This window comes from Heterodontus francisci, chromosome 28 (assembly GCF_036365525.1).
Source record: "Heterodontus francisci isolate sHetFra1 chromosome 28, sHetFra1.hap1, whole genome shotgun sequence".
NCBI classification, from domain to species: domain Eukaryota; kingdom Metazoa; phylum Chordata; class Chondrichthyes; order Heterodontiformes; family Heterodontidae; genus Heterodontus; species Heterodontus francisci.
This window is the reverse complement of record NC_090398.1, coordinates 19,550,174-19,562,454: the sequence shown is the minus strand read 5'-3', so window position 1 is coordinate 19,562,454 and position 12,281 is coordinate 19,550,174. Positions and strand designations below refer to the sequence as shown.

Below are 12,281 nucleotides of genomic sequence, written 5' to 3'. Positions count from 1 at the left end.
TGAGAATATTACTGATAGTCTCAAGATAAATGTAACGTTCATTTGTTCTCTAACGTTTAATAATAACGGGAACAAACTTAACTACAATAAATATTGAATTGAATAAACAGCCTCAAGGCACAGTGGCGCAGTGGTGGGCGGCACAGTGGCGCAGTGGTTAGCACCGCAGCCTCACAGCTCCAGCGACCCGGGTTCAATTCTGGGTACTGCCTGTGTGGAGTTTGCAAGTTCTCCCTGTGTCTGCGTGGGTTTCCTCCGGGTGCTCCGGTTTCCTCCCACAGCCAAAAGACTTGCAGGTTGATAGGTTAATTGGCCATTATAAATTGCCACTAGTATAGGTAGGTGGTAGGGAAATATATAGGGACAGGTGGGGATGTGGTAGGAATATGGAATTAGTGTCGGATTAGTATAAATGGGTGGTTAATGGTTGGCACAGACTTGGTGGGCCGAAGGGCCTGTTTCAGTGCTGTATCTCTAAATCTAAATCTAAAAAAAAAATCTAGCTGTGCTCCGACATTCCATGTCTCTTTAATGCCACAGCCACAACATGTGAGAAATTAATTCTTCAGTCTCTGGTTCGAGAAGATCGTACATTCCACATGTCTCAATCTTTAGTCCCCAGATAGTAACAGTTCATTCCTCTTGACTCCAGGTTCAGTCCCCAGTTACTAACAGTTCATTCACCATGTCTCAAGTTTCAGTCCCCAGTTAGGAACAGTTCATTTCCCTTGACTCAAGGTTCAATCCCAGTTATTAACAGTTCATTCCTCATGACTCAAGGTTCAGTCCCCAGTTAGTAACAGTTCATTTCCCTTGACTCAAGGTTCAATCCCAGTTAGTAACAGTTCATTCCTCATGACTCAAGGTTCAGTCCCCAGTTAGTAACAGTTCATTCCTCATGACTCAAGGTTCAGTCCCCAGTTAGTAACAGTTCATTCCTCATGACTCAAGGTTCAGTCCCCAGTTAGTAACAGTTCATTCCTCATGACTCAAGGTTCTGTCCCCAGTTAGTAACAGTTCATTTCCTATGTCTCGAGGTTCAGTCCCCAGATAGTAACAGTTCATTCCCATGACTCAAGGTCCTGTCCCCAGTTAGTAACAGTTCATTCCCATGACTCAAGGTTCTGTCCCCAGTTAGTAACAGTTCATTCCCCATGACTCAAGGTTCTGTCCCCAGTTAGTAACAGTTCACTTCCTATCTCTCGAGGTTCAGTCCCCAGTTAGTAACAGTTCATTCTCCATGACTCAAGGTTCACTCCCCAGTTGGTAGCAGTTCATTCCCCATGACTCAAGGTTCAGTCCCCAGTTAGTAACAGTTCATTCCCCATGACTCAAGGTTCTGTCCCCAGTTAGTAACAGTTCATTCCCCATGACTCAAGGTTCTGTCCCCAGTTAGTAACAGTTCATTCCCCATGACTCAAGGTTCTGTCCCCAGTTAGTAACAGTTCATTCCCCATGACTCAAGGTTCTGTCCCCAGTTAGTAACAGTTCACTTCCTATCTCTCGAGGTTCAGTCCCCAGTTAGTAACAGTTCATTCTCCATGACTCAAGGTTCACTCCCCAGTTGGTAGCAGTTCATTCCCCATGACTCAAGGTTCAGTCCCCAGTTAGTAACAGTTCACTTCCTATCTCTCGAGGTTCAGTCCCCAGTTAGTAACAGTTCATTCTCCATGACTCAAGGTTCACTCCCCAGTTGGTAGCAGTTCATTCCCCATGACTCAAGGTTCAGTCCCCAGTTAGTAACAGTTCGTTTCCCATGACTTGATCTTCAGTCCCTGGTTAGATACAGTTCATTCCACATGTCTCTGTCTTCAGTTCCCAATTAGAGATACTGCATGCAGTGAATGAGTAAAATTAGATGCCACAAGCAATGAACTTGCTTTTCTTTTACTATGAATCATAATTTACATGCACAAGTGGACAATATACATTTACATGATTATAATAAAATATCTGAGTGAAAATTAGAATCAGTAACTGAATGATTTCCAGTCGAGTGTGTAATTAAATACAGCCTACTCTTTGTTTGAAGAGAAATCAAACCACTATCTCTAGAAATATGAACATTATTTGGGGAATTGGAGTTTGTGGATTTATCGGGATCACTCTCGAGATACAATAGATGTGATTGGGGAATTGGAGTTTGAGGATTTATCAGGATCACTCTCGGGATACAATAGATGTGATTGAGGAATTGGAGTTTGAGGATTTATCGGGATCACTCTCGAGATACAATAGATGTGATTGGGGAATTGGAGATTGATGATTCAATAGTGTAATAAATTATTTAAGAAGGATAGAATCTCTTCAATTTTTGGATGTTTATATAAATGGTTCAGTATAGATCAATAAGTTACTGACCGATTTTATCTACAGAAACCTTCTTTACTGATCCATGATGAATTATTGGATATCAAATTCTTGGACATTTCATTTACATAAAGAGCTGTATACAATTGGTGACTGAGGTGGAGCATGCTCACTGCCACTACTGAGCCAGAACTCTGCATCAATTAATGATCCTCAGTTAGTCCGCTCCTCCTATTGCCTACGATCAGGAGATTGACAGCTCCTCCCCATAAATCCACAAACATGAAGCCCAAAGCCCCGCTCACACTTTTGACCAACACCGCGTTATGTAGCTAATTTTATTCTTTCATGGGATGTGATCATCGTGGTCATGGCCAGCATTTATTTCACATCCCTATTTGCCATTGAGAGGGTGGTGGTGAGCCGCCTTCATAAACCCCTGCAGACCATGTGATGTAGGTACACCCACAGTGCTGTGAAGCAGGGAGTTCCAGGATGTTGACCCAGAGACAGTGAAGGAATGGAGATCGAAGTCCAAGTCATAATGATGTGTGACTTGGAGGGACACTTGCAGATGGTGGTGTTCTCATGCATCTGCTGCCCTTGGCCTTGTAGGTGGCAGAGGTAATGGGTCAGGAAGGTACTGTCAAAGGAGCCTTCGCAAGTTGCTGCACTGCATCTTGTAGATGGTATACACTGCTTCTACTGCGTGCCGGTGGTGGAGGGAGTGAATGCTTCAGGTGATGGATGGGGTGCTGATGAATCAGACTGCTTTGTCCTGTATAGTGTTGAGCTTATTGGGTGTTGTTGGAGCTGCACTCAGCTGAGAATAACATCTGCCATAGGGAAAATGTTAGAAGCTATTATTAAAAATGTTATAGCAGAGCATTTAGAAACATTCAAGGTGATCAGGCAGAGTCAACATGATTTTGTGAAAGGGAAATCATGTTTAACCAGTTTACTGGAGTTCTTTGGAGAAGTAACATGTGTTGTGGATAAAGGGGAACTGGTGGATGTACTGTACTTAGATTTCCAGAAGGCATTTGATAAGATGCTACATCAAAGATTATTGCAGAAAATAAAAAGTCATGGTGCAGGGGGTAACGTTTTGGCATTGATAGAAGATTGGTTTGCTAACAGGAAACAGGGAGTAGGCAGAAATGGGTCATTTTCTGGTTGTCAAGATGTGATGAGCAGTGTGCCACAGGGATCAGTGCTGGGGCCTCAACTTTTTACAATTTATATAAATGACTTGGATGAAGGGACTGAAGGTATGGTTATCAAATTTGCTGATGACAAAGATAGGTAGGAAAATAAGTTGTGAAGAGAACATAAAGAGGCTACGAAGGGATATAGATAGATTACATGAGTGGGCAAAGATCTGACAAATGGAGTATAATGCAGGAAAATGTGAAATTGTCCATTTTGGCAGGAAGAATAAAAAAGCATATTATCTCGATGGTGAGAGATTGCAGAACTCTGAGGTGCATTGGGCTCTGGGTGTCCTAGTGCATGAATCGCAAAAGGTTAGTATGCAGGTACAGCACATAATTAGGAAAGCTAATAGAATGTTATCATTTATTTAGAGGGAATTGAATACAAAAGTAGGGAGGTTGCACTTCAGTTATATAGGGCATTGTTGAGACCACATCTGGAGTACTGTGTCGAGCATTGATCTCCTTATTTAAGGAAGGATGGAAATGCATTGGAAGCATTTCACAGAAAGTTTACGAGACTAATACCTGGAATGGGCGGCTTGTCTTTTGAGAAAAGAGTGAACAGGCTAGGCTGGAGTTTAAAAGATTAAAGATGTCTTAATTGAAACATATAAGATTTTGAGGGGTCTTGACAGGGTGGATGTAGGAAGGATGTTTCCTCTTCTGGAAGAATCTAGAACTAAGGGTCACTGTTAGAAATAAGAGGTCACCCATTTAAGACAGAGATAAGGAGAGGGTTGCGAATCTTTGGAACTCTCTTCCTCAAAAGGCAGTGGAAGCTGTGTCTTTGAATATGTTTAAGACAGAGGTAGATAGATTCTTGATAAGCGAAGGAGTGAAAGGTTATCGGTGGTAGATGGGAATGTGGAGTTGAGGTTACAATCAGATCAGCCATGATCTTGTTGAATGGCAGAGCAGGTTCGAGGGGCTGAGTGACCTACTCCTCTTCTTATTTCATATGTTTGTACGTTTATCTCAGTGGGGGATGCAGCAATGGTAATGCCAAGGGGAGATGGTTAGTTTCTCTCTTCCTGGAGATGCTCTTTGCCCGGCACTTATGTGGCGTGAATGTTACTTGCCACTAGAGCATGGCTACCCGACCCAAACCAGACAGGACCCGATGACGTGCCGGGGTCGGGTCGGGTTGCTCTTCCAGGTCTGGCATTTGGGCTTGGGTCGGGTCACACCGGGTTGGACACACTCTAACACTGTCACAGCCTTACGTAACAAATGTTTGTGAAACACTAGAAACCGCAGATCTTTTGAAGTGTGCTTCCTACTCTGCTTGGTATTTCAACTTACTGTGTACTAATCAATAAACGGTTCTTACCTACACTGTAGTAGAACTCAGCCCCAGGCTCATAATTATCCGGTTAGCCCTTTCTTACCCTTTCCTGATTCTAGGGGTGTTGAAAGTCTTTGCCATTTTAATCTGAATGAAATATTTACAATGTAATCAGTTGCTGCACTGTTATGTAATAAGATGTTTTTAATGAGTTCTATTTTCATTGACACAAATGTAACCTTTTTGTGTTTTGGTTGATCTCTTGGTTTTCCTACGCACTTTGTATTCTTGGTGACAAAAGCAGTTTACCAGCTTCAATCTGCATTAATAGGAACTTGGCCCTTTTCTTTAATTGCACAGTTTTCAAATGAATTGACTGCATCTCGTTAGGGGTTGGTAAGACTTCTCGTGCCTGTCTCAAAACATATTGTATTGAATAAAAAAAGTAAAGGAGTCTTGTGAGGTAAATTAAGAGATTGTTGGGGAAATACAAAGAATTGTGCTCTGAATTTGAAATATATTTAATTAATTGTGAGACCTGATAAATCGCTGCTTTTAGTTTAATGTGGCCTCAGTGTTTATGGATAATTAATGAAATTAAGAGGCATTTTTCATATACAAAGCTGGGCATTGGTACTTAACAATTGATATCTAATTTTGAATATATTGTAATTACTTAATTCATGTGACACCACGAAATACGAAGCAGCCGTAAATCAGTTAATATTTTTGTTTGCAAAATCTAACCTACAGGATGACAATATTAAATCAAGGAGAGATATTTCAAAGATTACTGGACTAGTAATCCAGAGGCCTGGACTCATGATCCAGTGACAGCCAGGACGTCAACGTGGGAAACACTCTGCACTAGTCTGCAGTGAGTGATTCCATCGAAGGTAGAGCACAGCATCTTTAATATAGGAATGTATATTTTATAATAATTAATCATTCAGGACCTTCCTGGTCTCTGTATCTCAGCTGCTCACTGGATAAACTTGCAGCAAGTATTTCAACCTGTAAAGCAGGAGTCTAGGTAATGTATAATATTTTCTGAGCCTTCGGGCAATGCTGTGTTTATTTTCAGCCATACAGATACTGGCACCATGTGGGACAACCTGTCTGGACACAACTCCATGGGTTTCTGTTTAACTAGTGACCAAACAATCACTAACTTCTCTGGTAACAATCTTTGACTCACTACCTCCGGTATGTGGCTCCAATCTTAATGTACTTTTTAAAACAACCTTTCAAGTCCAGTTATAGTTTTTGTTGCTTATTAGCACAAGCTTAAAAAGTGAAAAAACGGAAGCTAGGTTAACTGAACATTCTGGTGGTTAGGTCAGGTGGGGTCGGGCACGGGAAAGAATGAAAGGACTCGGGCCTGGGTCGGATGTGGTTCTGTCGAGCCCGGATCAGCTTTCATTTGCATACCCGAGCAGGCCTTTACTTTCCACTTACCAGCCCAAGCCTGAATGATGTCCAGCTCTTTCTGCTGCTGACAGAACACCTGCACAGGTTCAACCATTATGCCCATAGTTCAACTCGAGGGTCACAATACTGAGCTGTTAACTCTGTTTCACTCTCTATAGATGCTGTAGGACCTGCTGATTCTTTCCAACATTTTCTGATTATTATTTTGTTTAAATAATCACTAGCAGAGTGGCCAGGCTCAAACACAGTCTGGTTTCCTCGAACACCCGGGATTTCCTGCACACACACTGCTCCTCCCTGCTGGTAATCCAGGCATTTCCAGTGACATAAACAAAAACAGAAAATGTTGAAAATTCTCAGCAGGTCAGACAACATCTGTGGAGAGAACAGCAGTGTTAGTGTTTCAGGTCAATGATCTTTCATCAGAATCCAATAAACTAAATCCCGCAAAGACTTGGTAAAAGTTGTAGGTGTTAAGGAGTGTCCACAGGGAGAAGAGGGGTAGAGAGGAGGAAAGATTTAGAGAGGTAATTCCAGAGTTTAGGACTTCGGCAACTGAAGACACTGCCCCAATGGTGAAAATCTGCCATGCAACATAATTTGAGGAGTGCAGGCATCTCAGCTGGAGGAGATTACAGTGATAGAGAGAGGTGAGACCACTGAGGGATTTGAATGAAATAGATGATAATTTTTAAATCACAGCTTTGCTGGACAGGGAGCCACTGTCAGTCAGTGAGCGCAGGGTTGATTGGTGAACGGGACAAGCTGTGCATTAAAATACAGAGAGCAGAGTTTTGGATGAGCTGAAGATTATGGACTGTGAAGCTGGGATTCTGACCAGGAGACCACTGAAATACTTGAGTCGAGAGGTAACAATGATAAGGATGAATGTCTCAGCAGCAGATGAGCTAAAGCAGGAGCAGAGGTCGCCGATGTTAAGGAGGTGAAAATAAGCTGTCATGGTGATGCAGAGTATGTGTGGTCTGAAACTCAATTCAGGGTCAAAATGGACCCCGAGGTTGGAAACAGTTCGACTCGGCCTCAGATAGCTCCCAGGGAGAGGGATGTTGCCAGTAGTTAGAGAACAGAATTTACATCAGTGGCTGAAGACAATGGTTTAGGTCTCCCCAATATTTATTTCATTCAAGTAAATTTATGCTCATTAAATACTGGATGTCGGACAAGCCATGTGAAAAATCTGTGACTGGAGTGAGAAGAGAAACCTTTGACGATGAGTGAAGATGATTCTCTGGCTACTATTGTTCCGAGAGCATTGGAACCAGGAGAGGATCATCCCACCCAGTTAGACAACAGAGGAGAGGCGTTGTAGGAGGATGGTGTCATCAACCATGTCAAAATCTGCAGACTGGTCGTGAAGGAACTTCAAACAAACACAGTCACAAAGGATATCATTTGTAACTTTGATAAGTGCCTGCATCAGTGCTGTGGTTTGGGCAGAAACCTGATTGGCAGTCACTCAAACATGGCATTCCTGGAAAGATGGGCAGGCATTGTGGATGTGACAACACGTTCATGAGATTGACAGGAAAGAGAGTTTGGAGATAGGATGGTAGTTTGTAACGACAGAGGGTTCAAGGGTGTTTCTGTTGATGAGAGGGTAATGACAACAGAAACAGAGGAGGACAGTTCCTGAAGAGAGGAAGACATTAACAAAAACAAGAAATGCTGGATTCACTCAGCAGGTCTGGCAGCATCTGTGGAAAGAGAAGCAGAGTTAACGTTTCGGGTCAGTGACCCTTCTTCGGAACCCTTGATATTAACAATGTCAACTAACATGGGGACTAGGAAGGGAACGGGGTGGTTATTTAAAAATAATGGGCGAAGTATTTAAATAATTACAGAAGTAGCTGCAGGCTTGTAGCCTGATCTGAATCCCAGATGGAAAATATTGGGGGAAACTACATAAAACGTGATGTGTTCATTTCTCTACAGTAAAGGACAATGATTGTTCTCAACATATTGCTGGTCTGGTCACGATCCTGATTCTAGCCCAAGAGTCGCCGGGTAAGTCAGTGTTATGGGTTCTGCAGGTAATGAACACACCCTGGGTAAAGATCAGTTGCACAATGAAGTCATAAACAAAACTTTCATCCTGATCAGTTCAATCCTTCCCCATCTTATTTCCTGGCACAGGGCTGAATCTGAATCGGACACTGTCTCATTCAGATTGGATTGTCCTGATCCTTTAACCAAAGTCATTAAAAGTAATTGTGGCAACAATGACTAAACTGCCCCCAAACTGTTCGGAAGATCCCACATTGAAACCATGTTTGGTAGCTGGAATCAAATCTTTATCCTGAATTCGGTTTCATTGTTCACCATAAATCCTCCATTATCAAACTATAAACGGGCAGAGATAGCAATGGACAAAGATTGTGGTTAGTTTATTGGGATAACACTTCATAGAGAAGGGTAAAGTGAACCATCTGATTGAACACGTTATTTATTCGGAATTATCTTCTCTTTAGATCTTGAGCTGTTTCTTGGAGCCGATTCTAATTCACCATAAATGCAAGTCTTTCAAATCCCAGCTGTATTAATCTCAGTATCAGGCTTTTTACAATGTTCCCCTGATCTGGATTGCCATGGAGTACTTCAATCCCCTTCTCCATCATTACAGTTAGTTTATAAAGCTGGTCAGTTATTAGCAAGAGAGCAATGATCATAAAATCAGAGAGACAATCTCCAGTTAATAAGTAATAGTCTCGGCCCTGATCAGGATGTTCACACCCACCATTATCAGGTTCCAGGTTTCATTTACTGGAAATTAATCTGCAAATATGAGTGGTAAATGAACAAATCCTTTGTACCATTGGCTGGCTAACTTTTATTGGTGGTATTGCAAATTTACCTTTCATTTCATTTAAATAAAGATTTGGCAGCAGATTCAATTAATTATGAGACTGAAAAACTGAAATGTTAATGAATTTCAGAATTATAATTTATATTTATTGCTGTAAATAGAGACATATTGCAGAAGCTTTTCGTCTTGTACTCATCAGGACAATCTGAGAGAATACCAATGTAAGGGGAAGCAACAACTTTATATTGTATGAGAAGAAAGTGCTGATTGGTTGGCAAGTGAACTCTGATTCTTAGTGGCATTGCCATGGAGAAAGCACATGTTTAGGGTGACTGACAGTTAACGGACAAGCTTTGTTTGAAATTTAAACCAGGCAGCTTCACTCTGATTGGTCAAGGCGTTGCTCCGACGGATGAACCAGCAAATGGCTGTCGCTTATTTTGTTTAGCTGAAACAGGCACAATGTGTGTACATGTTCTTTCTTTCTGCAAAGAACAGAGCCCTGTGTATTAATATATGTAGCTTCCAGTATGCACAAATGCGCCACACTGCAAGCCTAAATCTTACAATCTTAAATTGGTTGTCAGTGTAATTCTTAGCACACTGAGGATTATTTAGCACGAGTTTAAAAGAGAAGTGCAAACTGCCAAGTGAGTAATTTTCTTTGGACTCCTTGAGAGATTGTCACCCTCACAGAGTCACTGTCCCGCCAATTCAGTTCACTGTACTTGGTGTTAACATGACGCTGAAATAGTGGAACACAGTGAATACTCTGGGTTGTGACTACATTCCACCAATAGCAGCTGAAGAGCTGAACATCATAACAAGCTGTCTGAGCCAAGCAACTCCAAAGCATCAGACACTGACATATTGGACAATATAAAACATTGACCAGCTGTATCTTATCCACAAAGTCTAAACTTATCACCCTATCAGCCACCTCACAATGATCAGCAAAGTGATAGATGAACTCATCAATAGTGCCTTTAAATGTCAGCATTGACCCAACAATAACCCTGTTTATGGGTGTTCAGTTCATATTGTACCTGAAATCTTCAGACTTACTCACAAATGCAAGAGTTAAATTCCAGAGAAATGGTGATTGCGATTCCCCCTTAACAAGGCAGTATTTCACTCACTTTGGTACCGAAGAACCCAAACATCCTGAACTCAATACGATTAAAGAGTGCCCCCACCCGCAATCCCGAACCACCCACCTCTCCACTCCCATTACCCCATACCCTCTCCCCCAAACTCAGGGCTGGAAACTTTGGATTTCGGTGATAGTTAGGGGTTATGTTGAAGAGTCCCGGACTCTAACTTTGTCGTCATTACCATTTCATACAGTAGAAATATATTTAAACATTATTTACAACGGTACAATGTTAGCGAGCGAGACTATATTTGGAAGTTTTATTTTGTTACATGGTGCTGCTTCCAGTAAGTTAATTTCCTAATAAAACAATTCTTTCTAACTCGATCCATTATGGACATTACAACTAACCAATAATATTGAACAACTATGCAGAGAAAAGGTGACGAGTCCATTCGAGTACATAAAAAGACTATAATTGTGTTCAGTAAATTCACGGTCCTTACCTTGTGCTGTGTCTCCTGATTCCGGTTCCAGTGTGTCTGGTGGGTTAGAGTTGTGTGTTCTGCACACACCCTAGTTAAAGATTAATTCCACATTCCAGTCATACAGATGACCTTCAGACTTTTCATTGCAATACATGCCCTGTTCTTTGAAACAAGGAGAATCTGAATCCCACACGGTCTCAGTCAAATTCGAACTGAATTACTGAGCTTTTACCCAATGTCATGGATTCTGTGTATGGTAACAATTACTAAATTCCACCTCTACTCTTCCATTCGAGAGTGTGGTGGAAGATGATTCAATCAAGGTATTCACAAGGGAATTAGACTGTTATCTGAACAGGAAGAATGTACAGGGTTACAGGGAGAAGGCACAGGAATGGTATTAGGTGAATTGCACATTCGGAGAGATGGTGTAGACATGAAGGGCCGAATGACCTCCTTCTGCTGTAACGATTTTGTAATCTGTGGTTCAGAAAGCCCCAGGGAAAGAGGGTTTCCTGTAGCTGCCTGTAGTTCGGTATCCTCAATTCAATTTCATGGTTCAGTACAGAACCTGCTTATTATCAGACACAGGGCACAGACAGCAAGGGACAAAAATCGTGATTCTTAGAATCAAACACCAGAATAAAATGCACAGCTAACCGATCGTTGTAATTTATTAGCAATGGAGCAATGATGATTAAATTCATCAGACCTTCTTCAGTTTATTGATCAGCCTTGATCAGGATGTTCACACCCATGTGTATTATACTCCAAGTCTCACTTACTGGAACTGAATCAGCAAATGTGCATCATAAATAAGTGAAACAACTGTAACATTGACTAATTCCCTATTATTGGTGTGACTGTAAGTTTATAAATTTAATTAAATTTTTTTTAAAATCTGACAGATAAATCTATTCAGAGTTTCAAGGATTTTGAAAAATTATTTCTTATTTAAAATTATATTTCTCCTGACTCCCCCATGTCTAATTCCCTTCCCTCTGTCTCAGTGTTACTTCTTCCAGGGTTGTCTACCTATTATGGTCCTAACTTCTAATGTTTTCCTTCCTTTCTCACCTCCTACAGTCTGAATACTCCCATAAAACCATACAACCATAGAAAGATTAAGGCACAGAAAGCGGCCATTCAGCCCATCGTGTCTGCACTGGCTGAAAAAAAATAGCCTCCAAATCCAATCTCACTTTCCAGCATCTGGTCTATAGCCTTGCAGGTTACTGCACTTCAGATGCATGTCCAAGTACCTTGCAAATGAGTTGAGAGTTTTTGCCTCCACCATTGATCCAGGCAGTGAATTCCAACACCCTCAACCCTCTGGGTTTTCATTCAGTGCCCCTCTAATCCTTCGAATCACTTTAAATCTGTGCCCCCTGGTAATTGATCTCTCCACTAGGGGCAACAGGTCCTTCCTGTTTGCTCCATATGGCACCCTCATAATTTTGTACACCTGTTGTCCAGCAGGTATGAGGTCCTTGATACCTGTGTGGATGAAGAGAAGGACTGTAAGCTGGATGGACAGACTGACCATGGCAACATGGTGAAAGATGCCATTCCATTGGGGAGAGAGAAGAGAAATGTGGTAGTGATCAGAGACAGTATAGTCCGGGGGATAGAT

The 12,281-nt window shown here is 41.6% G+C and overlaps 1 protein-coding gene across 1 annotated transcript in view; it reads right to left on the bottom strand.

The window, feature by feature from the left end:
- The window catches only part of LOC137385115 (NACHT, LRR and PYD domains-containing protein 3-like), a 90,697-nt gene extending 79,981 nt beyond the window's left edge, over positions 1-10,716 (bottom strand). Inside the window, 1 exon segment of the mRNA XM_068059906.1 lies at positions 10,667-10,716. The gene's annotated coding sequence lies outside the window, so the exon portion shown is untranslated.
- Positions 10,717-12,281: the final 1,565 nt, after the last annotated feature.